Source organism: Falco punctatus (genome assembly GCF_963210335.1).
Source record: "Falco punctatus genome assembly, contig: scaffold_28, whole genome shotgun sequence".
Classification (NCBI taxonomy): Eukaryota; Metazoa; Chordata; class Aves; order Falconiformes; family Falconidae; genus Falco; species Falco punctatus.
Genome location: NW_027660251.1, coordinates 1183038 through 1209932, shown reverse-complemented (window position 1 = coordinate 1209932; position 26895 = coordinate 1183038). Strand labels below are relative to the sequence as shown.

The 26895-nt window shown below is 45.6% G+C and overlaps 1 pseudogene across 1 annotated transcript in view; it reads left to right on the top strand.

The window, feature by feature from the left end:
- The window catches only part of LOC308057365 (hydrocephalus-inducing protein homolog), a 251878-nt pseudogene that overhangs the window by 100612 nt on the left and 124371 nt on the right, over positions 1-26895 (top strand). Inside the window, exons 57-64 of the transcript in view lie at positions 196-347; positions 1308-1500; positions 2042-2150; positions 2736-2999; positions 3584-3726; positions 4068-4289; positions 5475-5635; positions 6528-7181. The product of the transcript in view is annotated as a hydrocephalus-inducing protein homolog (transcript). The remainder of the gene's footprint in view (positions 1-195; positions 348-1307; positions 1501-2041; positions 2151-2735; positions 3000-3583; positions 3727-4067; positions 4290-5474; positions 5636-6527; positions 7182-26895) is intronic.

The window sequence follows — 26895 nt, the reverse complement described above, 5'->3', positions numbered from 1 at the left end:
TTGCGCTCCTGGGCTCCCTGTGCAAGGTCAGCACCGCTTTGGAGTCACCCCTGCGATGGAAGGAGCCTGCCCAGGGCAAGCAGGAAGGGAGACACGCTGTCTGGGGCTGTTCCCGGTGACGCATATAAGAATAAGACTGCGTACGAAACACTGAAGGATGTTTCCTCCTAACACGGCTCTGTGGGTTCCCCCAAGTTTCACAGCCCCATCAGTGACATTTTCAAGGTGGATCCCGTTCGGATGTGCGTGCCCAGCTGCTCCCACGCCTTTGCTACGGTGACCTTCACTCCACAGATGATGCAGAGCTACCAGTGCACTTTTGAGGCTTCCCTCGATGTCCTGGCGAGGTAACTCCCCCTGTGAAATCTGGGCGGGGGGACCTGCCTGATGGGTGCCCCTCCTCTGGGAGGACCCCGACCTCTTGTTAACCCTGATGCTCTCGGTAGCCTTAGGCAGAGTGCTTAGCATTAGAGAATAGAGGAGGCGGTAACTACTAGACAGAGTAGAAAGAGAAGGGGTTATAGCTTAGCCTCTGCGAGTGACTGTGAAGACAGTGCAGCATTTGGTAGCCAGCTGGGAGTTAGTGAATCAGCAAGAAATGGAGATGTGCAACAGCTGAGCTGGGGCTTTCCAAGGACAAAGGTTTAGATGAAGCCGTTTCTGTGCCAGCCAGCCAGCGTGCATTATTTCCTCCTTGTTTCTGTTAAAATGAGATGATTGTATGTGATTACCTGGGGTATGTTAAGCTATTCTCTGTCAAAGGAGCGACTGGAGCCCTTCTAAAAGAGGAGCCCAGTTCCCCTGTCCTGGGACGTGTGTACCAGGGCTCTGACCGGCTCTTCCCCAGCCGTTTAGTGGCTGAGTCAGGACAAGTCAGCTTTCTGCTCTAGTATGCAATTCCTTTTTTAGCGTCCTTGGAAATAATCATTACTGATGGTGCCATTTATTTTTCCCTTCTTGCTTTTATACTATTTCCATGCTGCGCTCGTGCTTTTTGCATGTGTCTCATATCATCGCAGCCAGTGAATTTGCCATGTCTCACCTGTCGCCTCATTATTTACCTGCTGTGCTGCATGATTCGATTCAGTGACATGTTCTTTAACTGCTACTCTGGAAGGCTCTGGCTCTTCAGAGCTCTTGTGAATGGCCCTGATTGGATTGGGAGGAGGGGGGTGGAGGAGACCTGTGTCGTGGGGTACAGGAGCACCAGCCAGGGAAAACGCAGTGGGTGGCCCCTCTTTGTTGCTTGCCAGGTGGGAAATTGGTTAGTGCCGGCCGTCACGATCTCTCCTCTGCCTTTCCTGCAGCCCTGCAGCAATTAAAGCGCAAAGCCTGACCTTCCGTGTCAGTGGAGATGGGACTCTGCCTCGGGTGACAGTCCTGCGCCCGGTACTTCACAGTAAGAGAGGGAACCCTCTGCTGGTCTTTAAGAAGCTGTTGCTGGGTGATTCACAAAAACTCCCTCTGGTCCTTCATAATGGTGGCACCCTACCTGTCCAGGTGAGGACCTGCTCAGGGAACGCTCTGGTCTGGGAACAAGTGCTTGTCTCGTGGAGAAAAGGTCCCAGGAAGCATGGCAGACCTGGAAACAGCTCTCAGAAATTCTTTTTAAGCAAATGACTGACTTGTAATTTCCAGGAAGAGAGTTCCTCTTGGAAATGCAATTTTTCTGACTAGCCTATCCTTTTCAGTTAAATACAGCGCAAGAAAGTTGGTGGGGTGTTTTCCCCCCATCTCTCTTCTCACGCTTTGATTCTCGGGTGGGCACGTGTGATGTCCTAGTTGCATTAGATTGTATTTGATCCCATTTTACTACACTTTAATGAAAAATTCTGTTCATTACTTTTGTATCCCAGCGCCTCTGAACGCTTCTTTTTTCTGTCTAGTTTTACTTGAACTTTGTAAGTTTAGCTAAGAGCTGTGTTTGAAGCGGGGAAGCATGCTGGATGCCCCGTGCTGGACCAGCACCAGTACGGTGCCAACCCACGTGTCACCCTGTACCCACAGCAGTGTGGTTGTGCTCTGTGTTCCTTTTTCTCAGTTGACGATAGACCTGTTGGATGAAGCGGGAGTTTTCTTCTTGAAAGCCAGGCCCACCACACAATGCGTCTACCAAGCTGAGGGCGTGAAGGAGGACTCTCCTGCAGGAGGTAAATCCAGTAAGCGTGAAGCGCGGTCATCCACACAGGGGAGAACTGTGTGCCCTGCTCTTGGCTTGGCCAAGCAGCCGCCAAATGTTAGATGTTGTTTCTTCGCTGGGGCTCTCCGTACCCCCAGCTTTTCATGTGGACTCTGCGCACGGCTTCCTCCTAGAAAGTGGTTGGAAGTTTTTTCTGTTCCTCTGGACATGGTGGGTTGAGTTGCGGGGGGCTGTCACCACTTCAGCGGACCATCTGAGGTCTTTGCTGCGTGTGGGAGTAGCACCCTGAATGGAGGCAGCCCCTGAGCCCACAGCCAGCCAACAGAAGCCAAACCCATTCTTTGGCTCAGCTTTACGTGTGGCAGGAGCTGACTGACTGCAGTTTGAGTGAGCGCTGGGTGTTAACCTGTGTTTAAGACACTTCAGCAGTGATACGCGTGGTGCTGTCGTAGCCTTGTGAGCATAGGAGGAGGGTCTGGCACCATTGGTGGGAGAACCTGTGCTTAGAGGTAGCTGGGTTTCAACCCCTTACGCCCCACAGAAATATTTCAGCGGTACAGCTGTATCACTTGTCGCTGATTTCATTGCTGTGCAGAGAGGAAGCCTCACACCGCTCTCCTGGTCCTGCTCCGTGGGGAATTAGCAGAGTTTGACGTGCTTTTCAAACCCACCCTGGCCCAACGCGTGGAAGGCAGGATCCACTTGTCGGTGGTGAACAACCCGTATGAGGAGACCGACATTCAGCTGGTGGGCGAAGGCTACGAGGATGACTTCACGCTAGATAACATCCACGGACTGGTGGCAGACAGTGAGGAGGAGGAGAATGCTGAGGGCAATCTAGAGGAAGACGTAATTGAGGGTAAGAGAGGAAAGGCTGCCCAGGTGGATCAAGGAACAGGAAAACAGACGTTTCTGCTCACCCTGTGCCGCGCACCTGCGGTCCAGCTTTAGCAGCCAGATCCTGCTGCCTTCTGTAGCCTGCAGAGGCTTAAGAGGCAGCTTGAGAGCAGAAGAGAAGATCGTCTGTCAAGGGAGAAGCTTGCAGGCTAGCAGGGAAGGGTCAGAGATACCCGCGTTCAGCTGAGTATCTCCAAAAGGAGGGCTGCCAGCCCATGGTATGCTATGGAGATGAAGCCCGTGTCTAATGATTTGTGCCCTCGATATACGCAGCCTGTGCTGTCACCCCCTGGCCTGGCGGTCTGGGAGCGTGCTGGCTCTGTGCAGAGGGGCAGTGCATGCTGTGCTGCGTGGCTCTGCACAGCCACAGCCACGGGTTTAGGGATGTGGCAGGGCGCTTCCATGGAAGCGGTAGGATGGGGAACTGCGTCTCCCCAGGGAGGAAGGCTTGGAGCAAGGAAGAGTTGGCCACGCCTGTCTCTGTGGATGTGAGGAGGGTGGATGGACCTCAGGCACACTGAGACCTCCTGCTCTCATTCCTAGCAGCTCCCAGAGTGAATCACATCCCATTCGGGGACTGTCACATCGGGAAACCCTACAGCGTGACCTTCACCATCACCAACCGCAGCAGGACGGAGGCGATGCGGTTTGAGTGGCTGGCAGACACCCCATTTCACTTCTCCCCCAAGGTGAGTTTGGATGGCTCTGCCTTTTCCCATTGCTCCAGCCCTGCCCGGCGGGTTCCCAGGAGCTGGCAGGGAGTCACCATGTACCGGTGAGAGCCTGTTTCAGTGCCACAAAGGAGCTGCAATCCCTGGCTTAGCTGGCACGGGGCTGTCAACCCCACAGAAAAGGCTCAGTGTTACGGGAGGTGGCATCTTTTGTATTTTCCTCTGTCAAACCCCAGATGAATACACGGTAAGAGGCGGATTCCTGGCACAGCTGCTCACCACATCGATCGATCTCTTTGCTGTCAGTCCTGCCCTTGCTAGTGATTCCAGTTAGGTCTTGGCTCTCTGGTTCTCCCTAGGTGGGACACCTCCATGCTGGCTGTGCTAAGGCCATCACAGTGACCTTGAAATCGGATGTCGCGGTCACCTTCAAAATGCACCCTGTGAAGTGCAAGGTGGCTAGGATCACCTTCCCGCTGCCGCCGGAGCAGATTAAAGACTGGGATGACTGCCTGCGCACCATCAAGTGGGTGGATACCACCATGAGGGGCCCAGGAGCCATGTGGCCTGTGAAGAAGAAGGTAAGAAACGCAAACAGGAAAAGCTAACGGAGCTGCTACAAAAAAACCCTGGCAGGCCACCATCTCTGCTGGCTGAGCAGCTCCTGCGTCCTCCTGACGTTTAATCCACCCGTGAGGTTCACCCGCAGTGCGTTTTGGGGGAGAGGCAGATGCAGTGACCTGTGACACCAACACAAAATGGGGAGGTCTTTTGACAAGACACGTTTAGCCACATGCAAACTACCGGTCTCTGCCAAAAGCTGAAGTGTTGCAACCTGTGTTGAACGGGAGGGCACATTTTACGATTTTATCACGTTTTGTGGTGTTAAAATTTCTTCATCGACTTCAGTGCCTTTTCACCAACAAGGAGTTTAAGGCGCTGCACTCTGACTCTTGTTTTGGAGTGGAGAGCCACACTGGTGCTCTTGTGTGTGCGCTGGCCAGCCCACCGGCACATGGTGGGTGAGCTGTCAGCTCTGCCTACACCGATAGCAGAGATTTTGGTGGTGGTGCCCATGTTGTGTGGGATATCTCATTGTGGAGCAGCCCAGGTGCTGCGTGGCAGTCGTGCAGCAGTCTGGAGAAGCATCGCTCCAGAAAGTGCCACACACACGTACCTGGCACGTGTTCCTCCCTAGTTTCTGAGCCTTTTTAAGAGCTGTAAACCCCTTCTTCTTCCCCATCATCAGCAGCAGTCGGAGGCTTTCCTAGTGAGTTGGTCCCCATTCCAAAACGCCCGTCCCCAGCCCTCACCAGCGTGGCTGTTGCCCCACACATGGTGTCTGGAAAGCACCTCCCGCTAAGACAAGAGGGAAAAGGTGCTTTCTGGTTTTGTTCAGTCTTGGGGTTCTCCATCCACAGAACTCCCACAGGGGAACTTAATCCTAATTTAGAGGCCTGCTGGATCTGTAGCGGGCCATGAAAAAGGTCTGACACTCTACAGGGTTGAAACACAGGGACAGGTACCTATGACCCAGTCATTGTCCCCATGGGTGTATTCTCAGTCATGGTGGTGATTATGGTGTTCAGTCGGTAGAAACAAACACTGTAATGGAAGGGTTAAATTTTGTCACCTTCCCGGGGAAATAAATGGGAATGGTCCTTTCTAGCCCCTGTACGTGGCTGATCTTGGAGGCCAAAAGCCTCCTCTTGCTCAGCCGGGCTTTCTAGGCTCTGCTCAGTGATTCTTCCCTTTCCTGTTTGGAGGTGATTGAGACAGACCCAGAACCAGCTCACACTGTCCTGGAGGAGAGCAGCCGTGAGGTGGAGCTTTGCCTCAGTGCTGTTGTCGACTACGCTGAGCTCAAGCTGGATACGGACACGATTCAGTGCAAGGAGACCTTGCCCTTCCAGACGAGGACATTCACGTGAGAGCCAGAGGCCAGGCAGGGACCCGTGCGTGGGAGCTGCCTTTGCCCAGGGCTGACCTGGTGCCTGCTTCGCCGGAGCTGTGCCGTGCTCTCTGGTGGCCTCTGCTTCTCCTTCTACTCGTGGTCTGGTGAAAATAAAGGCAATAAAGTGCCAATAAAGGCAAAAAAATAAAACACTGACATGTTTATTGTTTGGCCACTTAATAAACCTCTTCTAATTTCTAACTGGGTGATTAGGCCTGGCGGGGGGTGGGGGCAGGGGTGTGTGTGCTGCTGCCTGCTGGTTCTGAGGTTTCAGCTTCCACACATCCTGGGTGCCTGGAGATGCCTCACATGTGGACTCGAGTCCCTTCTAGGGCTTTGTGTTCAGTCTCACCTGCTGTTCTTCTCTTTAAACAAATCATGTATTGTTTCATCCTGTCCAAGTCCTGGCAGGGTGCTGGGGCCTGCGTATCTGCACGTAAAGCCAAGCAGGAGTTGGTGGCCACCGTCCTGCCAAGGCGTGCCAGGAAAGGTTCAATTCTGCCATGCCTTTCTGCTGACAGCAACCATGGATTTGCTTCCATTGCGTGTTGCCTGTCCTCATCTGCTCGAGGACAGGTTTGCAGTCAAAATAATGTCAAACTGAGATGTAAAGACCAGAATAAGACCCTTGGATTAAGTCTCCTGGGCACCATGCCTGCCCTTTCCTCTTTAACCTCCAAACTTTGAAACACTTTGTCTCTGGGTAGCCCAGGGCAGTGGTCTAGACGTGGCAGAGTTGCCTGGGGACAAAGATACTCCTGAGCATCAAGGAAGGGGTACCAGAAGCTCACCATACAGTGTTACTTTTCTACTTGCTTTGTATTTATTGGTCATTGTCTTTTCACTCCTCCTTCTTGCTTTTCAGTTCCATGCTGTCCAACATGGGGAATGTGGCCCTGGAATACAACTGGATGGCGGCTGTGGAGGACGAAAGGGCATTGAGCCACACTGGGGAGCTGCTTCCACCCAGTCTGGATGGTAAGGTGCTGCAGTGAATGAAGAGACGGGACGCAGCTTGATGCAAGCAAGTTGTCCATTTATTAGTGATTTTCTTACAATTACATATGTTTCTACCTTCTACATATTACACACTGATTGGTCAAATCTTAAGCGTAAAAAACACTGATTGGTTGATATTTAAGGCACACCGTTAGAACAATAGGAACTTATTAGTTTATCTTGACATAGCAATAATTTCTATTCCAAAGTTAGGGAGTTTCTTTCTACGCGGCTTTCTTGATTACATATTGGCGCCATCCGTTCCCTTATCTGGCTACTTGTTTCTCTGTCTGCCTGGCTGCCTCCTCAGCTGTAACGGCTCAGGGGTCTGCAGTTGGCTTGTTCCTTGGTTCCCAGGGCTTGTGCCCTACAAGTTCTAACAAGTCTCTATTCATCAGGCTATCAGTACTTGGACTCTTGTCCTTGAGGCCTTGTCCTACATCTCCCCCTTCCTGTTGCACAAAAAGAACCCCTGAAATCAAATGAGTTATTAATTTTTGTAAGCATTGTAAAAGACAAGGTATAAGTAATAAAACAAACAAAAAAGCAACTAAAGCATATATAATCATCTTCACTAAACTTCTTAACCATCCTGAAATGCCCCAACCACTGAACAGTTTATCTAACCAATCCCAAGTATCACTTTGTTGAAGGCGAGAAACTCCATCCCTCAATCTTTGGATGCTAGCATGAATTGATTCCGAATGATCTGAAAGGTTCATGCAACACATCCCTTCAAACTCTTCACAACCATGACCTTGTGCCAGAAGCAAAAAATCTATTGCAGCTCTATTTTGTAATGTCGCGTGGCGAACACTATCAACATCTAATAAAAGACCAGACAGGGCACTGCTTGTGGCATTAGTTTGTTTGGCAAGCCAACAGCCAAGCTTATCTAATGTTGCCAGAGCCTTTCCTGCAGCAGCTCCAGGCAACAGAAGAGATGCAATAAAGCGTTGGCCAAAGGACCAAAATTGCATGTTATCATCACAGTCGGAGGCAAATGCATGAACGCCACGCTTTGTCCTTCGAGAGTAGCAATGTTGTAAAATCATAGATGTGTTAGGAGTCAGGACGGAAAGTCGCCCTAAGCTACACGGACCTCCTTTTATATGAGAAGGAATGACAGGCCATGCTCTATCACCACAAATAAAAAATACTCCAGCAGGTAGTGAGAGCAGAGCATTGCTAGATTTAGACAAGTCGTTAGCAGTGTAATTACACCAGATACTTGCATTTCTAAAAACAGGATGAGTAGGGGAAACGTCCCATGCCCTAGATTGATTCTTTCCCATGTAGTTAAATTTTATGCAAAAATCCATTTTTACAGAACCAAGGAGTTCAATTTCTTGTGGTTCCAAAGTGGCCAGTGGGAGATGGGGTATCCATACATCCCAATTGTCTGTCACATTTTTTGATACGTTTTTGGGTGGAAAAAGACTTTGAAGGTCCCTAGGTATAGGCCATTCATCTAATGGTAAGCCCACAAGACATGTGGGAAAAGGCTGATCCGGAGTGGCCATAGCAAGACACAGAGTATCCTGTCCAGTCAAGTTCGCCAACGTGACCCAAACATTTACCTTTGGTAGAAAAGGGGGATAAGAGCCACCTTCAATAGGCCAAGGTCCAGGTATGAACATCATTATCCATATTACTGACAACACTTGTTTCTCTTTTTCTTTTTCCATCGTCGTTTTACAACCAGCCATTCTTCTGGTCGTACTGTCCATGACCGAGGCACTGCAATTGATTGTCCACACTCTAATCCTACAGTAATGTTCTTGTTAATATTATAAATTCTGCTTGCTAATACAATATATTGAAACAACAACCGTGCAATAGCCCGTACTTCTAGGCTTTCAATCAATGATAAAAAATTTGCAAAAACTAAGTTTGGCAAAATCTCAGAACCTAACCCTGTAACTCCCTCTAATTCCAAAAGAGGTTTTCCCATAAAACGTTCAGCCCACTGTATACGATTAAACCTTAATATTTGATTATTACACTCAGAACACATCCAATGACCCCATCTGTCCCTTAGTCTTACAACTCACCAGCGATCGTGATCACAGAGTTCACGATGAACCTTGATCCACGGTCGACAAGATGGTCCATGTTCATAGCAACATAACTGTAGAAATCGAGACGCTGTCCAATCTGGTTCATGACAGTGTCGTTGAAAGTCGATGTAACGGAAGATAATATCTGCTAGTGGTGCCGTCAGTGCGTTGGGGATCTGGACTGGTCCAAACATATTACCTTTGTTAAGTGGTTTAATCCAGGGCGATATTGTCCGTTCCAAGCGCTGTAAAAAGTGAAATCTAGATGCTACATCCTGAATTTGGTTACCTGACATTAATGCAAAACAGAAATCCTCACACAGTTTTTATTTCATTCTGTAGGGTCGGTGTCGGTATCAGTTGTCTGCGGTAAAGGTTCACGGAAAGGTCGTACATTCTTTGCTGGGATCCATCTGGGTCCTTTTTCTGTGGAGACACAAGCATAACCTTTTCCCCATGTAACAAGAGGATATGGTCCCATAATTTTACCTTTTTCTGGATCTCGAACCAATACTGGGGCTTTAACCCGTGCCTTGAAGAAGGTATTTGCAGTAAAATGTCGAACTGTCGGTGGGTTGTTATCTATTAAAGAACAATTTAAAAAATTGAAAACATACAATGCTTTCTGTAACCGTTCCTCTGGAATAGCCATTCCCATTCCCCCTTTTTGTTGTTGTAATAGATGTTTTAGCGACTGATGAGACCGTTCAATGAGAGATTGACCAGTGGGGGAATGAGGAATGCCAGTAATATGAGTTATAACCCATAGGGCAAAAAAGGTTTTTATAGTTGTTGAAACATAAGCTGGACCATTATCTGTCTTTATCTTTAAGGGAATACCCAAAGTAGCAAAAGCACGCATTAAATGTCTACGAACATCTCGTGCCTTTTCTCCTGTGTGACAAGAGGCAAACAAGGCACCTGAAAATGTATCAATGGAAGAGTGGATATATTTAAGGTTACCAAATTCAGAATAATGTGTGACATCTGTTTGCCATAATTGTAGGCTTTGTAATCCTCTAGGGTTAACTCCTGCAGCAATTGATGGGAAAGAATGTTTTTGACAATCAGGACAAACAGCAATAATATTTGGTGCTTGTTGAGAAGGAAGGTCAAGCTGTCGTTTAAGAGCTCCAGCATTTTGATGGAAAAAAGAGTGACTTAGTTTAGCTTGTGCAATGTGGTCTGGCAATACTTGAACTGGTAACGTCAATAGATCAGCTCGTCGATTGCCTTCTGCAAGAAAACCAGGTAGTGAGGTATGAGACCTAATATGCATAACAAAATAAGGTGCAGATCGAGAGTCCAAAAGGAAAATAAGTTCCTGTAACAGGGTAAAAAGTTGTGAATGTGAAACATTCCGCAGCACAGAAGCTTCGGCTTGTGTAACAACAACTGCAATATAAGTGGAATCAGTAACAAGGTTGAGTGGTACGTTCCATTTTCGGAAAACACGAACAACTGCATTCAGTTCTACTATTTGAGGTGAACCGGAGACTGTCTCTATGTCCGAGTCCCATTGTCTCCGTTGATCATCCCACCATAGGAGAACAGATTTATGTGATTTGCCTGATCCATCTGTAAAGACAGTAAATGCCTGTAAGGGTTGTTTGCTTCTTTTGGGTTTTAACATCAGACGAAAGTCAATGTTAAACAGTTTGTGTGAAGGTGGATGGGAAGTTATTTGACCCGTATAGTCGGCAAGTGCCATAATAAAGGTGTCTGATTGCTGATAAAGCCATTGTAAGTATACTGTTGTTATTGGCAGACAAATACAGACAAAATCCTTCCCTGATAAGGTTAACAGGCGTGATCTAGCTTGAACAATCAGAGAGGCAAACATTTCATGTTGTGTCAAAATAGTTTTTGTAGACTGGTTAGGTAAAAAGATCCATTCAGTAATCGACAGGGGGTCTGAGTTCTGAAGGTCCCATTGAAATATCAGGGCATGAGGCTGTCGAGCAGGGTTTAAAATAATCAAGTAAAAAGGCAGTTCAGGGGCCCATCGGTGGGCCTGTCGAGAAGCGATAGCTGAGGCAACCTTTTGTAAAGATGTATCTGCTTCAGAGTTAAGATTACGTGGAGAACAAAGATTAGTGTCCCCTTTTAGTAGGTCAAACAGAGGACCCAAGTCTGTATTAGAAATTCCCAATAGTGGTCAAACCCAATTTATTGTTCCCAGTAATTTTTGTGCATCATGCTGGTTTCTTACATTGGTATTGATCTGCAATGGTTGAGGAACAATAGTGTGTGCTCTTATTCGCCAGCCCAGATATTTCCAAGGGGGAAACTTCTGGACCTTTTCTGGTGCTATAGAGAGACCTGCCGAATTCACGGCATCTGTGACAAGGGCTACAGCTTTCTCCATGACTTTGTGATGTTGTGCTGCCACTAAAAGGTCATCCATATAATGATACAATAACACAGTAGGCATAGCATTTCGGACAGGACTGAGTATTTTTGCAACGTACCATTGACACATTGTAGGGCTATTTTTCATACCTTGTGGCAGTCCAACCCACTGATATCTCTGCAATGGAGCTTGCATGGTGATGCTTGGAAATGAAAAGGCAAATTTCGGGGCATCATCTGGATGTAACGGGATACTGAAAAAACAATCTTTAAGATCTAGGACAGTTAGATGCCAATGTCGAGGGATCATAGTCGGGGATGGGAGCCCGGGTTGGAGGGCTCCCATATCTTCCATAGCATCATTAATTTTTCTAAGATCATGGAGCAAGAACCACTTGCCAGTTTGTTTTTTAATAACAAAAACAGGTGAATTCCATGGGCTAGTAGAAGGTACAATGTGTCCTTGGGACAGTTGTTCTGAGACTAAGTTTTGAAGTGCGCGAGGTTTTTCCAAAGAAAGGGGCCATTGATCCACCCAAATAGGAACATCAGTTTTCCAGGTTATTTTTAGGATGTCACGCACTTCAATGGCCCCATCTAAAAATGTGTACGGATGGACATTCCCCATTGTGACAATACATCACATCCCCACAAAACCATAGGGACAGGCAGCACAAAAGGTTTAACAGAAGCCACATGTCCCTCTGGTCTTTGAATTCGAATTAGTTCCAAACTCTGACGACTGTTACCGGTCCCCCTATCCCAGCCAGTGTCTGAGAGACATTAGTCAGTGGCCATTGCGGAGGCCATTTGGCTTGAGAAATTACTGTGACATCAGCTCCAGTGTCAATGATCCCATTTAGTGCTATTTGTTGGTCATTGTAAATAAGGGTACACTGATACATAGGCCGCTGTGGAGAAATGGATTGTATCCACAAAATGTGAGGTAACCCTGTGGATCCAAAACCTCCTCTCCTCTGCGGAGGATGATCAGTGATAAGGGAGTTTACCCTTGCTGGAATCAGAATCAATTGCACTATTTGACTACCCTGAGGTATCGTACAAGGTGGAAATGGAGTCCGTGCCATGATTTTGATTTCGTCCACCCTGTCAGAGTCAATAACACCTGGTAAAACAAAGAGACCAGACAATGTTGTGGAAGATCTACCAATTAACAGAGCTTGTGTATCGGGGGGTAATGGTCCTTTGACATTTGTTGATAATAAATGAACCAAGGAATCGAGCAGTGTTACTGTGTGTGAGGTTGCCAGGTCCAATCTGGCGCTGCCTGAGGTTGCTGGACAGAGACTTGAGGTGTCGGTGCTTCTCTCCAAGGATGTTGAAATGTCAGCTGTGGCACTTGTGTCTGCGCGTGTCGCTGCCCCGCGCTCCGTGGTCGGTTTCCCTGTATCGGTTGTCCCTGGAAGTCGTACTTAGGTCAACATCGATTAGCATAATCACGCCCTTTCTGACATGTCGGACAAAATCCAGAACCAGGAGGTTGTTGTTTATTCCCCGCAGCCCGAGCAAGACAATTTCTCTTTAGATGACCAGGCTTACCACAACCATAGCAATTCCCCACACCACACATCGCTGCAAAAGCAGCAGCCATAGCTTCAAACTTGTGGTCAACCGTACCGATTCGGTTACATGCTTCCACCATTTCCACCAGAGTGGGGTTCGGGTTGGGAAGAGACTTCAGTAGCCTTTTACAATCAACATTAGCATTTTCAACAGCTAGTTTTGTTAGCAATATATCCCGAGCTTCCGCATTATCTACTTGACGTTCCAAAGTCTGTTTTAGTCTATCAATAAACTGCATATAAGGTTCTCGAGACTCCTGAGTGATGTTAGTAAAAGCTTTTTGTGGCTTTTGTACGTCAGGGACCTGGAAAAAAGCCTTTTTCGCCTCTTCTCTAATTGCCTCGAGAGCCGCACGGGGGCAGTGTTGAGCCTGCGCTACCGGATCAGCACGTGCACCGGTGCCCGTAAGATGCTCTATTGCCAGCGCAGCTGATGCAGCATCATTATGGTTAACGTACGTGAGCAGGAGTGCTTGCAGTCCCCCTCTCCAGTGCGACTCCCATAACGTGTACTGAGTCGGGGTTAGCAGCAATCGTGCTAAAGATTTCAAATCATGAGGAGTCATGACATAAGCATCAAACACAGAAGATAACAGACTTATAAAACAGGGAGAAGAAATACCATGTTCCGTAACCGTGCGGCGCAGTTCTTTAACAACCGAAAAAGAAAGCGCCTCCCATCGTGCTCCCCATGCCCGACCCTGAGAATACAAGACCGGAGCAACTATAGTTTCAGCCATTTCTAGATCCCCCTCCTTTAAGGCTTGTTTCTTTATTTTTGCCCACACATCACGTAGATCAGGAGGGTATAAATCAGGTTCTTGTTCAGGCTCTACCAGTGGTGGGTCAAAGGGATCTTTTTCTGGCAGATACTCCACTGCATTGATACCCAGGGGTTTGGAGCACTGTGATTTAGAGGCTGATAAGGACAGGGCTATAGGAGCTTGCGACTCCTCCTCCTCTCCTTCCTCTGCCTTTTCTTCTTGTGCTTTCAGAGTCTCAAAAATAACTCTCCACGAAGAGAGCAGATGGTGGGACTCAGTATTGCCTTTTGTCGCAGAATCCCACAATTTCACCCCTGTGTCGTCCCAAAGTTCCCGCGTGAAAATTGTAGTTGCAGTCACTGCAGGCATATTTACTTGCACCCACTTAAGCATTGCTTTAAGGTCATGCTCAGAAATACTTTTCTCATGTTTGTTAGGGAGACCTTTCATAAGCTCATAAACGTCTCTTTCTGGGGACGAAACCTGATTCCCCATTACGGATTTCCCACAGCTCACCTCTCAACTCCGGAGGGATTTCAGGCCGGCTCCCGCTTCCTTTCAGCGGATCATTCAAAGTTCTGTGGGATCCATTGCATGTTGCTCAGTCAGGCGATTCGAGAGTCCCTCCACATCAGATCCTTCACCAGATCACGTCGGGGTCACCAATTTGCAGCGAATGAAGAGACGGGACGCAGCTTGATGCAAGCAAGTTGTCGGTTTATTAGTGATTTTCTTACACTTGTATACGTTTCTACTTTCTACATATTACACACTGATTGGTTAAATCTTAAGCGTAAAAAACACTGATTGGTTGATATTTAAGGCACACCGTTAGAACAATAGGAACTTATTAGTTTATCTTGACATAGCAATAATTTCTATTCCAAAGTTAAGGAGTTTCTTTCTAGGCGGCTTTCTTGATTAACAAAGTTACATATCGGCGCCATCCGTTCCCTTATCTGGCTACTTGTTTCTCTGTCCGCCTGGCTGCCTCCTCAGCTGTAACGGCTCAGGGGTCTGCAGTTGGCTTGTTCCTTGGTTCCCAGGGCTTGTGCCCTGCAAGTTCTAACAAGTCTCTATTCATCAGGCTATCAGTACTTGGACTCCTGTCCTTGAGGCCTTGTCCTACAGTGAAGTCTTAGGGTTAAGTTTTAGGGTTAAGTCCTAGGGTTAAGTCTTTGGGTTAAAGTTTTAAGATTAAATCTCAGGGTTAAGTCTTAAGTTAAAGTCTTAAGTTTAAGACTTAGGGTTAAAGTCTTACGGTTTAATCTCAGGTTTAAGTCTCAAGGTTAATCTCAGGGTTAAGACTTAAGGTTGAATCTTTGGGTTGAGTCAGGGTTAGGTCTTAAAGGTTAAGTCCGTAGTTTAAGTCTTGGGGATTGTGGATAACTGGCTAGCTGAAAACGTTCACATAGACATAGTCCAGCTGGCTGGACAAAAATGCACATCGCTCTCAGCTTATCTGAAGTAAAGCAAAAGTTACACAATAAAAGGAAGACTGCAGTGGGAAAAGAATGTTGCAGGTGGGAACAGATAACTACAGAAGAGAAACTAGGGGCGGGCTTGGTAATATGTATGAGCTAATTATAAGAAGGCATAAAAGGTGACTGTAAGGGACAATAAATGAAGTCTGCTGATCACTCATATTGAGTGACTGTGTCTTCCCTCCGTCGCAACAAATGGCGCCCGAACAGGGACCCTAGAGAGGTCTGAACCTGCGAGCCATGGTTCGACAGAGATTCGGGTACCGGTCCTGAAAGCAGCGCAGGAGGCGGCAGGGCACAGTCCCCGCGCCCGGGAGCAGCTACAGAGGGTCCCGCCGGCCACGCGTCGCCGAAGTCTCGCAAAGGCTGCAGCAGCGCTAACGAAGGTGTGGAGAGACAAGCGACGTACGATTCGCTCATATGCTTTTTAGAGAAGCGGAGCGTGCAGGACATAGATTGTAACAAGGAATTACCCGGGTTATTAGCGTATGGGATAGCATCCGGGACCCCCGCGGCAGCGGCGAGCGGCGGCGCGCAGCCCGGCAGGCCCCTTCCCGGCCACGGTTTCTCTCCAAGGCGGCACCCCCCCCGCCCCCCCCCCCCCCTCCGATCGTCGCCATGGCGATGCAAGCGGCCAAGCGAGCTAACATCTGGCTGCCCCCAGAGGTCAATCGGATCCTCTATATTCGGAACCTGCCGTATAAAATCACAGCGGAGGAAATGTATGATATATTTGGGAAATACGGACCTATTCGACAAATCAGAGTTGAAAACACTCCTGAAACAAGAGGAACAGCTTAAGCTTCTCAAGGAAAAATACGGAATTGATTACAAGCCCACAAAAAAAAAAAAAAAAAAAAAAAGTGCTTCAGATGTCCTCTACAAGAAATGGGTTTCTGCCTTGAACTAGCAAACATCTCTGTGTTTAAAATGAAGCCTTTTTGCCTTGATGGAGATAATTTATTCTGTATTCTGTATTTATGCTGTATTCTGAATGTGGAAATTGGTTGGGACTAGGAGGCTGGCTTAAAGGCATTTTGCAAACGGGATTATTATTTTTGATCATTATTGTAATAATAGTTTTTTGATCAAAACCAGCCAAAATTATTTGTAAACATTAGGCATATCTGAAGAGAATGCCTTTATTTGAATCAGCAGTTAAGGTGTAGTTTGGTCTCATGCTGTGGTTTTATCTGCTCCTGGTGAATTTTTGAAGTGATGAAATCAGAGATACAAGGTATACTAAGAGTTATGAGGTAATAAGATAATAATCTAAGTAAGGGTGCTGGCTTTTATATCTACAAGTGCAATATGCATTTATGTAGCAAAGAGAAACTTTAACAATAATGTTGCTTGAGCGAGATGTGCATGTGACAACTTGGGAAAAGGGATATCACAACTGGAGTGCAACAGTGTTTCTATGTCTGGCAGAGTGAAATCTTTCAAGACCTCAGTTTAGACAGTCTAAAATAAATTGTTAGTATTCAGAAAACCCATCTTAAGCCTCTTTTGCTTCCATAGTGTTATGGAAGTCAACTGCTATTGTAGAGAATTAATGATTTTTCAATACATATTAACAAATACTACTATTTTAACTTGAGGCAGTTGAGTGAGAAATACTCACGTGTAGCATTTGAGGGAATGTCAGCATAAATCGCACTTACAGTAAGACTGCATTTTTAATTACTGTACTCGTTAAGATTTGATGATGCCATAAGGCTAAGGCCTTTTATCACGGATTGGTTCTGAACTAAAAGGTGTGTGCACACGTAGATATGCACATTTGTGTTATTTTCCTTAATTGGCTACAAAATAATATAATTAGGTTGGGGACTAGATCTTGGGAATTTGTCTATTATACTTCTGTTTGTTAAGGAACGTGCATAACACACAGCACCCATGTAGGCTTGGCTTGTGGCATAGTTGTCAAATTTAGCATAGACATTCAGACAGATAAGCAAGGTACTCTTCTTGTGTGTATCACCTACAAGCCATTATGGCTTAGTGTGTAAATCTGTATGTAACTGTTGAAAAATCCACTTATGAATGTATATAGCTGAGAACTAATTTTTTCCCTTTGTTAATTCTTTGATATCAATGAGGTATTCTTCAGAAAATGTATGGACTGGTTGGTTGCATAAGGGCAGTTGTTATTTGGACAGAAAATTGTTAATGGTCAGGGATTTTCCACTAAAATATTTGCAAATATTCCTAGTCAAACATCAGTTTGGTTTCTTTTTGGGTTTTGAGCTTGCATTAGTCCATGTTCAGAACTTTAAAATTACCTTTGAAGTTTTAAAACTTTTTATATCACTGGAACAGAAAGAGCATCTAAATTAAAGCTTCAAGCTAACTTTATTTTTCAAGTATTTCTGGAATTATCCTTCTGAACTGAGATTTTATAAGTTGGCTGTGTATTTTCCTGTGTTAAAACACTGTTATTGAAAATGGTCAACCAAGCCTATGTCGCCCAAAATAAAAACGGGGGAATTGTGGATAACTGGCTAGCTGAAAAAGGTCTCATAGACATAGTCCAGCTGGCTGGACAAAAATGCACATCGCTCTCAGCTTATCTGAAGTAAAGCAAAAGTTACACAATAACAGGAAGACTGCAGTGGGAAAAGAATGTTGCAGGTGGGAACAGGTAACTACAGAAGAGAAACTAGGGGCGGGCTTGGTATTTAGGCAACTAACCAATAATGAGCTTAACTTTTGTAATATGTATGAGCTAATTATAAGAAGGCATAAAAGGTGACTATAAGGGACAATAAATGAAGTCTGCTGATCACTCATATTGAGTGACTGTGTCTTCCCTCCGTCGCAACAGGGGATAATTCTTAGGGTTAAGTCTCAGGGTTAAGTTTCAAGGCTAAGTTTCAATGTTAAGTCTCAGGGTTATGTCTTAGGGTTAAGTCTTAAGGTTAAATCTTAAGGTTAAGTCTTAAGGTGAAGTCTTATGGTTAAATCTTAGGGTTAAGTCTTAGGGTTAAGTTTTAGGGTTAAGACTTAAGATTAAGTCTTAGAGTTATGTCTTAGGGTTAAGTCTTAAGGATAAGACTTATAGTTACATCTTTAAGTTTACGTCTTAGGTTTATGTCTTAGGGTTAAGTCTTAGGGTTTTGTCTTAAGGTTAAGTATTACTATTAAGTCTTAGGGTTAAAGTCTTAAGATTTAATCTCAGGGTTAGGTCTTATGGTTAAGTCATAATTTTAAGTCATAAGTTTAAGTCTTAATTTTAAGTCTTGGGGATAAGTCTCAAGGTTAATCTCAGGGTTAAGATTTAGGGTTAAGTCTTAAGGTTAAGTCTTAGGGTTCAGTCTTAGGGTTAAGTCTCAGCGTTATGTCTTAGGGTTAAGTCTTATGTTTAAGTCTTAGGGTTAAGTCTTAAATTTAAGACCTAGGGTTAATTCTTAGGGTTAAAATCTTTAAGATTAAGTCTCAGGGTTAAGTCTTAGGGGTAAGTTTTAAGGTGAAGTCTTAACATTAAGTATCAGTGTTGTGTCTTTGGGTTAAGTCTTAAGGTTAACTTTTAGGGTTAAGTCTTAGGGTGAAGTCTAAAATTTAAGTCCTAGGGTTAAGTCGTACAAGGTTAAATCTCAGGGTTAAGTCTTAAGGTTAAGTCTTAAATTTTAGTGTTAAAGTTTTAAGGTTAAGTTTCAGGGTTAAGTCCTAGGGTTACTTCTTAAGGCTAAGTCTCAGGGTTAAGTGTTAGTGTTAAGTCCTAGGCTTAAGTCTTAATGTTGAGTCTTAAGGTTGAGTCTTAGGGTTGATTTTTAAGGTTAAATCTTTTGGTTAAGTCTTAAGATTAAGTCTTAATGTTAAGTCTTAGGGTTAGGTCTCAGGGTTAAGTTTTAAGGTTAAGTCTTAGGGTTAAGTCTTAATGTTATGTCTTAAATTTAAGACCTAGGGTCAATTCTTAGTGTTAAAATCTTTAAGTCTCAGGGTTAAGTCTTAAGTTTAAGTCTCAGGGGTAAGTCTTAAGTTAAGATAGGATGAAGTCTTAGGGTTAAGCCTTAGAGTAAAGACTTAAGATAAAGTCTTAAGTTTAAGTGTAAGGCTTAAGGCTTAGAGTTCAGTCTTAGGGTTAAGTTTTAAGGGTAAGAATTAAGGTTAATCTTAAGAGTTAAGTCTTACGGTTAAGTCTTAAGGTTATGTCTTAATGTTAAGTCTTAGGGTTAAGTCTCAGGTTCAGTTTTTAAGGTTGAGTCACAAGGTTAAGTCTTAAGCTCAAGTCTTAATTATAAGTGTTAGTGTTAAGTCTTAAGGTTAAGTCTAAGGGTTAAGTCTCTAAGATTAAGTATTAGGTTTAAGTCTCAGGGTTATGTCTTAGGGTTAACTGTTAAGGTTAAGACCTAAATTTAAGTCTTAGGGTTAAGTCTTAAGGATAAGTCTTAAATTTAAGTCTTAGGGTTAAATCTTAAGGTTAAGTCGTACGGTTAAGTGTTAAGGTTAAGTCTTAAATTTAAGTGTTCTGGTTATGTCTTAAGGTTAAGTCTTAGTGTTAAGTCTTAAGGTTAACTCATAAATTTAAGTTTTAGGGTTAAGTCTTTGTGTTCAGTCTTAAGGTTAAATCTTAAGTCCTAGGCTTTGAGTCTTAGGGTTAAGTCTTAAGTTTAAGTCTTTGGGATACGTCTTAGGGTTAAGTGTCAGCGTTAAGATTTATGTTTAATTCTTAAGTTTAAGTCTTAAGGTTAATTTTTAAGTTTAATCTTATGGATTGAGTCTTAGGTTTAAGTCTTAGAGTTGTCTTGGGGATATGTTTTAGAATTAAGTCTCAGGGTTAAGTTTAAGCTTAAGCCTCAGGGTTAAGTCTTAAGGTTAAGTCTTACGGATTGAGTCTTAGGTTTAAGTCTTAAGTATAAGTCTTAAGTTTAAGTCTTAGGCTTAAGTCGTAGGATTAAGATTCAAGGCTAAGTCTTACGTTTAGGTCTTAGGGTTAAGTCTTAGCGTTAAGTCTTATGGTTAAGTCTCAATGTTAAGTCTTAGGGTTCAGTCTTCTGGTTAGGTCATTATTTTAGGTCTTAGGGTTAGGTCTTAGTGTTAAGTCTTAATGTTGAGTCTTAGGGTCAAGTTTTAGGGTTAAGTCTTAAGGTTATATGTAGGGTTAAGTTTTAGGGCTAAGTCTTACAATTTAGTCTTAGGGTTAAGTCTTAAGGTTAAGTTTTATGGTTAAGTCTTTAGGTTAAGTCGTAGGGTTCAGTCTTCTGGTTAGGTCATTATTTTAGGTCTTAGGGTTAGGTCTTAGTGTTAAGTCTTAATGTTGAGTCTTAGGGTCAAGTTTTAGGGTTAAGTCTTAAGGTTATATGTAGGGTTAAGTTTTAGGGCTAAGTCTTACAATTTAGTCTTAGGGTTAAGTCTTAAGGTTAAGTTTTATGGTTAAGTCTTTAGGTTAAGTCGTAGGGTTCAGTCTTACGGTTAAGTCATTAGGCTAGGTATTAGGGTTAGGTCTTAGGGATAGATTCAAAGGGTTAAGTCTTAAGGTTGAGTCTTAGGGTTAAGACTTAGAGTTCAGTCTCTAGGGTTAGGTCTTTAGGTTAGCTCTTAGAGTTAGGTATTAGGATTAAGTCTTAGGGTTAAGTCTTAGCTTAAGTCTTAAGTTTAGGTGTTAGGGTTAAGTCTTAAGATTTAGTCTTAGGGTTAAGTCTTTGGGATAAGTTTATAGAGTTCAGTCTTAGAGTTAAGTCTTAGGCTTAAGTCTTAGAGTTAGGCCTTATGGTTAGGTATTAGGATTATGTCTTCTGGCTGTTTTAAGATTAAATCTTAAGGTTAAGTCCTAGCATTAAGTCTTAAGGATAAATCTTAGAGTTAATTCTTATGGTTAGGTCTTAGGGTTAGTTCTTAGGTTTAAGTCTTAGGGATAGGCCTAATGGTTAAGTTTTAGGTTAATTCTTAAGGTTAAGTCTTATGGTTAAGTCTTAGAACTGAGTCAGGATAAAGTCTTAGGGTTAAGTCTTAGATTTAAGGCTTAAGGTTAAGTCTGAGGGCTAAGTCTTAGGGTTAGTTCTTAGGGTTAAGTCTTGGTGTTAAGTCTATAGGGTTAAGTCTTAGGGTTACGTCTTAAGGTTGAGTCTTTAGGGTTCAGTCTTATGGTTAATTCTTAAGGTTATGTATTAAGGTTATGTCTTCAGGTTAAGTCTTTAGGTTCGGTCTTAGGGTTAAGTCTTAGGTTTAAGTGTTAAGGTTTAGTGTTAAGGTTAAGTCTTAGGGTTAAGTCTTAGAGTTCAGTCTCTAGGGTTAGGTCTTTAGGTTAGGTGTTAGGGTTAGGTATTAGGATTATGTCTTAGGGTTAAGTCTTAGCTTAAGTCTTAAATTTAGGTCTCAGGGTTAGGTCTTAAGGTTGAGTTTTAATATTGAGTCTTAAGGTCGAGTCTTAGGGCTAAGTATTATTACCAGGAACAGAGGTATATTACTGTAGGGTCTTGCAACTGGGTCTTCTGCAAGATCGATCGATCGATCGATATATAGTCAGACAGACATAAAAATTACGCAATAGCTGCCCTAAATGTTTCAGAGATTTATTTCCATCAGTTTAGGTCATTGAACTTCCTACAGTAGTTATCTATTTCCTCATGCTGCCAAGAACTCCATCGTGTTTGCCATCACTAGTACCAATTGCTCTTTTCCTTGTTTCTTTGGGTAACTTTGGAGTCTTTGCTGTGGAAACAGGCTAGTGTGATGAAATTTAGCACATAGGAATACTTCATGGTTTGCTGACTCTTCAGCAGGGGTTTCCTTCCTCCACTCCCTGCCCAGATCCACCCCTGTTCTCTTCATTCCTCTGTCCCTCTCCTGTCCCTCTCCTGTCACCACACCGCCCCATCTCACCCCCCTCTGCTGCTCAAAATATTAAGGGAACTAGATCTGTATTGAAAAAATTGGGGTTTCTCTTTCCTCTCCTGAGGATTTACCACCCAGAGCAGGCTCAGGTTCTGATCCTGCAAACTGCTCCCCAGTGCTTGGATGCTTGCTCTGGGAAACAAGGACAGCTGCTCAAATTCTTTTGCAGGCACAATCTTTGTTTAAATTCTAGTTGAAATGAAATGAAAAGCTGTCATCAGTCCCACCTGTGGCACAGAGAGACACCTGTGTTTCATGCACATGTCTGCACAGAAACACACGCAGAGGGAAAAAAGCCCGGTACTGCTTTGTGCAAGGAAGTACGTAAACTCTCCCTATCAGCATTGCTGCTTTGAGCAATTGAATCGTTCTACAGTTATCTGACAAGCCGACACGCTGCCCATCAAATCAGAACCAGAATGTATGCCATTTGCAAGATGGGGCAGCAATAAGCTTTCAACCACTTTCCAGCAAGATCAATTCAAGCAAGGCTGTGTATTCATGGATTTTCTCCTCTGCAAAGCCATGAAGAAAACATGAAACGCACTCCCCAAAGGCAAAGGAGCAAACTGAGGGAGAGCAGCTCATTGGCGCCTTTCAGAGCTTCAACAGTCTGGAGAAAAGGGAAAAACACCCATACAAAGATAAAGAGCAGCCAAGATGCACTTTTATAAAATGTATATTGGGACCTGTTCCACATCTCAGAATGACTTTCAATATTGCTTTGCATGGCTTTTAGACCAAGGCCTAAAGTGGAGTGATAGCTTCTGCTTGCCGGGGCATGGTAAGATCACTCAAATGAGCGACAAGGTAACAAGTAAACACCAAAGGCAATAGCGGAGCTTACCGCTTCCCTCCACTGGCGACCAGCTGTGCAGTAAACCAGCTTAACCAGCCTCCCTAAGGATGGCTCTAAAGTCGCTGAAAAGGAAAAAAAGAAGGTAAGTCCTTAGCCTGGAATGTAAAGGCACCCTCTTGGCTTCCAGGCAGGTGGCACAGATGGCCCAGCAGCGTCATGTCCCCACGTTCCAGGAAAGATAAAAGAAACACAGGACGTCTTTGTCGGGTGGGTTTGATGCATCCTTTCCATTTGGTGAAAGCCTGAGGAAGGATGTATTCCCCGGTAGGACCAGTGGCACTTTAGACCTGAGGTTAAAAAAGTGCTGCACTTCAGTGACGCTCCCCAAGCTGCTTTCACCACCAAAGAGAAAAAGATTTGCTCTCTCCAGTATGGTGGGAATGATACCATAAAGTCGGTCAGGGAGAAAAACCCTCTAAGACTTGCTTGCAAGTTTCAGAAGGCCGGCATTCTTTATGGCAGTGCTGGGAGCACGGGGGAATGTTTCCTCTGAGCGTGCTCACCCAGTTCCTCGAGGGTACGCACTATGGACAGCAGAGCACTTGCACACTCATAGCGCATTACACATGCATTTTCAGTCAGGCACGGGATGGGTTGCAAGTTGCTTGCTTTAATGCAAACGAGCACACACCCTCAGACAGCACTGCTGAGGTTTTTTACTAGCTCCCCGTGCTCCCCAAGCGGGGCCTTGCCCTCTCTCGGGGGGCTATCTGAGTCAGAGGTCACGATCTCCCCCCACAACAATTACCTTTGTCCGAATTCCAACCAACTTTCCGTGGATCGCAGCACTCTATCGGCTTGTCTCCTCCTGCGACCATAACGTCCTCACCCGGAGGCTCTTTCTGCATCACCGAAGAGAACGCAGATCTTTTCCCCATCCATTCTTTGTTCCCCATCCTTCCCAAGGCTGACTCCCTGGATGAGAGGTCCCTTAATTCGTCACTTCTAACAGCTTTAGAGAGTCAGCTTGGCCTAACCTTTGTGCGCAGGTGTGTTTAACGTAGAGCTACACAGCAAATCAGAGCGTGGTAACTGGGGAGCTCAGACATCTTGTCCCTTTGCCGAGCCAGCAGCTTCCCCTTAGCAGAATCCCTGGACATAAATGTATATACAGTGGAATCTATACAGTGGCATCAAACGTCCAGCCAGACACCACATCCGTCCCTAAAATCCTTCCCCCCAAACAACCCTGAAAGACTTCCCTTGACACCCTCCTCCACCCCAGGCTGTTCCTGAAATCATCCCCCACCTCCACCTCCCTGCCCTGGCCCTAAAACCTCTCCCCCAGACCCTGGTCCGGCCCTAAAGTCCCTCCCCCACCCTCGGTCCGTCCCTAAAGTCCTTCCCCCAACCCCAACACCTCCCCTCCCGTCCTTCCCTAAAGGCCTTCATCAACCTCGCCCATCCGTCCCTAAAACCCTTCCCCCAGACTCCCCACTCTGTTCTCTAAATAACACACACAGCCTCAACACCTCCCCCCCCGTGTATCAATACGCACCCCCCCACATACCCCCACCTCCCCCACTCCCCCACCCCACCTCCCCCCACCCCCCACCCCCCATACACCCACTCCCACAAACACACATCCTTGCCCCACCCTCACACACCCCGCTCCATCCCTAAACACCTTCATCCATTCCCACCCATCCGTCCCTAAACCCCTTCCCCCCGCCCCCTCCCCTGCCCCCGTCCCTCTGTCCCTGGCATGGCCCAACTGCCCAGCACCACCAGACCACTCTGGCCCAAACACCATAAGGCAATGGTTCCCACCTGACAATAGCAAGTCGAGGAACATTTCTTTTTTCCTAAATAGAGAGATTTTTACTTCGTACGCTGCCGACTACAGCAAATTATGTTTTGCTGACCGGCTGGATACCCAGCAAAGCTGAACTCCACATCAAATATAATAAAATCTACCAATTATATCAAACAATGGAATATATCAAATGCAGTTTCTTATATTGCAATAAAAGCAAATAGCATGCAATATGATAAAAGGAACCAGTGGCAGTTACTGTGAGCGATATGATAAAAGAGCAATAGGAGCGAAGCATCCATTTGTTATCCCAAAGTGTTAACGTGACTAAGGAAAGGAGACATCACCAATTCCCACCCCAACAACACCCAGGCCCACCCTTCGGCTGGGAGCCCCCTTGCAGCCAGTGCCAGGAGTCTCTCGGGAACTGGGAAATTCCCCTGGAGAAGGTACCAGGAAGGAATTCTCTCACTGCTTCCCACCGTGCATGGTAGCCATGTGAGGCACAGCACAAGAGTTCTGCTCCCTGCTTTCTGTGCTGAGCAAATTGACACAGCACATTTGAACTCATATAGAACCAAAAAACATGGCCTGGGAAAGTGCAGGGCTGCTCCCCTGGAGAGGGTTCGAGGAAGGAATTCTCTTGCTGCTTCTCACCCTGCCCTGGCAGCCGTGTCAGGCACAGCAGAAAAGTTCTGCTTCCTGCTTTCTGTGGTGAGAACATTGACCTCTTTTCATTGGCAATAATGCATAGCCCAAAAAAGTCACCTTGACAAAGTGCAGCAGTGCTCCCTGGAGAAGGTGGCAGGAAGGAATTCTCTTGTTGCTTTTCACCCTGCCCTGGTAGCCGTGTGAGGCACAGCACAAATGTTCTGCTCCCCGCTTTCCGTGGTGAGCAAAATTAACCCTTAAGTGTTGCAGTCGTTAAGAGCCCAAAAAAGTAACTTTGGGAAAGTACAGCACTCCTCCCATAAAGAAGGTACCAGGAAAAAATTCTCTTGCTGTTCTCACCCTGCCCTGGCAGCCATGTCAGGCACAGCACTAAAGTTCTGCTCCCTGCTGTCTGTGGTGAGAAAATTGACCCATCATGGTTGCACTCATAGAAAGACAAAAAAACACACCTTGGGAAAGTGCAGCACTGCTCCCCTGAAAAAAGTGCCAGGAAGGAATTCTCTTGCTACTTCTCACCCTGCCCCAGCAGCCATGTGAGGCACAGAACAAAAGTTCTGCTCCCTGCTTCCTGTGGTGAGAAAATGGACCTCTCACATTTGCGATCACGCAGAGCCAAAAAAACCCCTCACTGTGGGTAAGTGCAGCAGTGCTCCCCTGGAGAAGGTGCCAGGCAGGAACTCTCTTGCTGTTTCTCACTCTGTCCTTGCAGCCATGTGAGGCACAGCACAAATGTTCTGCTCCCTAGTATCTGTGTTCTGAAAATTAACCCCTCACATTTGCAATCGTATAGAGCCAAAAAACCCCTCACCTTGACAAGTGCAGCACTGCTCCCCTGGAGAAGGTTCCAGGAAGAAACTCTCTTGCTGTTTCTCACCATGCCCTGGCCGCCATGTGAGGCACAGCACAAAAGTGCTGCTCCCTGCTTTCTAAAGTTGGCAAAATTGACCGTTTATAGTTCTACTCATGTAGAGACAGGACTTTCTTATTCAAAAGCAAAACCCAAAAAGCCACGTAGCCGTGGGAAACCCTTTATCCTTCCGTGTGGCTGGTGACTTCCCATGGCTCTTCCGCAAGGCAGGAGAAACAACCATGAATTTGGAAGCCCACATAAATTCAAGTACACTTAGTCCTCTGACAGTCACTGCTTATGGGCCAGCAGTCCTCTCACCCCTCCACAGATCTGCCTCTTAGTCCTCTAGCAGTCATCCTCCATGGAGGGACCACAAGTCCTCCATACCTACCTACCAACTCACCAGAAATGAGTCAGACCACACCAGAAGTGACACTGTCTGACCTGCAGGAGATATATTAGACCAGTAACGATGGTGTCAAGACAGAAAAAACACCACCATCCACCAGCCCAGCAGAAAAACAACCAGAAGAAACTCTGTACACAAACCAAAGGCACCCATCCAAACCCCACAAAGGCAATAGAGGTGAAAAAAGGCACTCTCCACAAAGAAACCCACCACACAGTTCACAAGATAAGATAAAAATGCCATAACCCCAGGAACGCAGGGCCAACAAACCCAGATTCTGTCCATAACAATAACACACTTTGACACTAACTGGCCTGACCTCTGGCATACCATAACCTTGTTGCCCCCAAACCACAGCACATTGTAGCCCTAAGGCAACACTAGATGGAACACAAAGTCCCTTGAGATCTCTGCCAAGGCCTTCAGGCGGTCCCTGACCTCAGGCATCACAACCTTGAAGTGGGAGCCAGACGGAGGCACCAGGACATCACCGGCACCCATCTTCACACCCTGAAACAGGGCCTGGGATAAACACTCCTGGGGAGAGAGGCTGAGGCACTCGGAGGCTTTGAGCCGGCCAGCCACCATCACAGGGCTTCAGCTCATCA